The 2,919-nt window shown below is 70.9% G+C and overlaps 1 long non-coding RNA gene across 1 annotated transcript in view; it reads left to right on the top strand.

Annotated features, from left to right (window-relative positions):
* The first annotated feature begins 872 nt into the window (after nucleotides 1-872).
* The window catches only part of LOC129406591 (uncharacterized), a 71,857-nt gene continuing 69,810 nt past the window's right edge, over nucleotides 873-2,919 (top strand). Inside the window, exon 1 of the long non-coding RNA XR_008631092.1 lies at nucleotides 873-967. This is a non-coding gene — a long non-coding RNA (uncharacterized LOC129406591). The remainder of the gene's footprint in view (nucleotides 968-2,919) is intronic.

The raw sequence follows: 2,919 nt of genomic DNA, 5'->3' as shown, positions 1-2,919 counted from the left end.
CCGAGGTGGGGAAGGCGGGGGTGGGAGGGTGGGTGGGGGCGCCGGGAAACAGGGGGGCGTCCTCGGCTTTGGGGCTGGGGTCCCCCGCCGCCGCCCACCCACCTCGGCGAGAGAACAACTTTTCTCCGGCGGCGCCGGCGGGCCCGCTCTGCACCTGTCTCCCTCGCCCGCCGCGCTCCCGCGATCAGCCAAGGGACGTTCTAGAAGAATTCGCTCCACAAATATACATGCGCATCATTTTCCCCCTGGCGTCTGGCTCCCGCGGAAGCAAAGAGGAACGGATCGGAGCGGCGGCCGCGGTGCGATGCCTCCCCCCCCCCCCACACACCAGAGGTAAGAGCCGGGCGGGCGGCGGAGGTGGGGGGGAGAAAGGGAGAGTGGAGAGGGGGCGGGGGGTGGTGGTGGGAGATGATGTTGTGGCGGCGGGGGCAGCCACGGCCCCTGGCACCCAGGGGCCCGGCGGGCTCGGCATTTCCTCCTGCGCACGCCCCGCGTCGCCAGCTTTCGCGCTCGCGGGGCCCGGGGCCCGGCCGGGATGGGCCCGGGGGTGCGCGGCGGGGGGAGGGGGGAGGAGAGCCCCTGAGGCGAGGTCGCCCGCTCAGGGTCGCTCGGGGCACTTTTGCCTCCCCCAGGGCTTTGAGGTGGTGGCCGGGTGCCACATGGCTCCTCGGGAGCTGCTGCCGGCTTGGGAGCGTGTGGTTTTTTTTTTTTTTCTCCCCAATGTCCGCATTCCAGCTAATGTTGCGCAGATAAAATTCAAACTTGAGGTAAACAGAAGAGGAGGAGGAGGAGGAGGAGGAGGAGGAGGAGGAGGAGGAGGAGGAGGGGAGGGAAGGGAAGGGGGGGACTGTTTCCATTTCGAGATCCCACCTCTTCACTCCGCGGAGACCAGCGTCCCGCACCTCGAGAGCGCTCGCTCACTTCTCCCACGTCCCCCACCTTTGCTGCCGACGAGAAATCAGGCGAGGTGCGGGGCGGCGGGGAGCGTGGGGGCAGGGACACGGGGGGGGCTGCTGGGAAGAGGACGCGGCGTCAGAGGATGGACGCCCCTGGCCTGGGGCCGGCTCCCTCTTTCATTATTACTATTCTTATTATTATTAATTATTTTTCTTCTCCTCCCCGCGCCGAGAGGGACGGAGGATGTCTGGGATGGGCCCCCCCCCGGAGGCCCGCGCTCCCGGGCGGGGCGAAAGGGGGTGCCGGTGCCCCCCTCGCGCCCCTTGCTTACTTTCGGGGAGCCGAGCGTGTCGCTCCCAGCCCCACCCCACCGCGGGCGCAGCTCCCCGGAGGGGGGCTGGGCTGGGGGCGGGCGGGGGTCTCCGACTGCGTAGCAGGTGTGCTAAGGGTGCTGGGAGCGGGGGGACATCGCTGTCTTATTTCGGAAGTGTGGCATTTGGTGGCGCCACGTCGGGGGGCGGGAGGGGGGTGGTCGGTGGTCTTGCCGCGGAGAGTGCCTGGGCTGAGTGGCGGGGTCTCCCCCCCCCCCGCAACCCTGTCCCCTCCAGCTCCCCGCTTCGCTAATGAGGGGAGAAGATCTCCCCCCACCACACCCCCCCCTCCCCCGCGAGCCCCCGCTCCCCCGCTCGGCCCCGGGGGTTGTGGAAAGGTCGGATGCAGTTCGCAGCCGGGGCTCAAGGGTGAACGCGCAGGACTGAGGGACGCGCAGCTTCGTCATGTGCGAACGGGGCTTCTGACAGCTTGTAAATAGCCGCTCGGGCCCCCTCCCGGGCGGAAGATGTGGGTCGGGGTGTGTGCGTGTGCGTGTGTGTGCGTGTGTGTGCGCGCGCGGGGGGTATCGGGGAAGGGGGGGCCCCCCGCTCCGGCCCGCAGGGTGGGCGCAGGCCGAGGTCGGGAGCCAGGGGGGGGGGGCGGGTGGTCCCTGAAGTGGTGGCCGGGGAGTTGCCGTGCACGGAGGCGGCGGCCACGTGAGGCGGGGGGGGGGGTCTGCGGAAGCGCCGGAGCCGAAAGATGAGGTGGTGGTGGTGGGGGGTGAAGTGCGTAACAGAGTCGTGACGGGGCTGACACGCAGCCCGGGAGCGGGCGGGGGGGGGGGCCGGGGCGCGCTCACCGCCTCCCCCCCCCGCCCGCCCGGCCGGGTCCAGCCGTGGCGACGGTTTTATTCCGCTCGAGCGCCGCTGCGCGCTGGGCGCCTCCCACGCCGGGCGGGCGTCCCGGGCGCGGGTGGGGGCGCCCTCGCGGGCCGCTCCCGGGAGAGCGTTTCCGGGCGGCTCCCCGGCCAGGAGCGAGGGCTGTAAACAGGGTGGCGCCCTCTGCCCTCCGCCCCCGGGCTGCCGGGGCGCGCGGCTGAGGCGCGGCGGCGGCGGCGGCGGCAGCGGCCGCGGCGCTGACGGGGACGCGCCCGCCGCCCCCGCGCGCCCCCGTCGCCGGCTCGGGCCGGCCCGCCGCGTCTGTTTTTGTTTTGATGGAGCCCGCGTGCAGCTGGCGCGTGTCGCGTCACGTGCCGTGGGCGGGCGGCCCGGGGGCGGGGGCGCCCGGGGGGCGGCGGGGGCCGGGGCGACGGCGGCGAGCGCGCCTCTCCCTGACGGGCGTTGGTGGCCCCCGAGCCCCCCCTGGGGGCCGGCCGTGGGTGGCCGTCGCGGCCCCGCCCGTCAAACGGACCTGAGGTGGGAGGGGGGGCGCGGAGAGTGACCTGGATGGGGTGGTTAGTCGTGGCCGCCCGTTATCAGCCACAGAACCGACACCCGATACCAGGCCCAGGCGCATACGGGGACGTGGACCTGGATCCAAGTCGGGTCTGTACGTTTTTACTGGGGAAAAAAAATTTTTTTTTTTTTTTGGTAAGTTGGTTTTTTTTTTTTTTTTTTGGCTCTAGGGATCAAAGTTAGGGCCTCAGGCTAGAGGCAAATGCTCCCCCCACCCCCTGTGGGGGCCCTTGTAGGTGTTTTCTGATGCCAGTTG

Source organism: Sorex araneus, chromosome 1 (assembly GCF_027595985.1).
Source record: "Sorex araneus isolate mSorAra2 chromosome 1, mSorAra2.pri, whole genome shotgun sequence".
Classification (NCBI taxonomy): Eukaryota; Metazoa; Chordata; class Mammalia; order Eulipotyphla; family Soricidae; genus Sorex; species Sorex araneus.
This window is presented reverse-complemented; position numbering and strand designations above follow the sequence as displayed.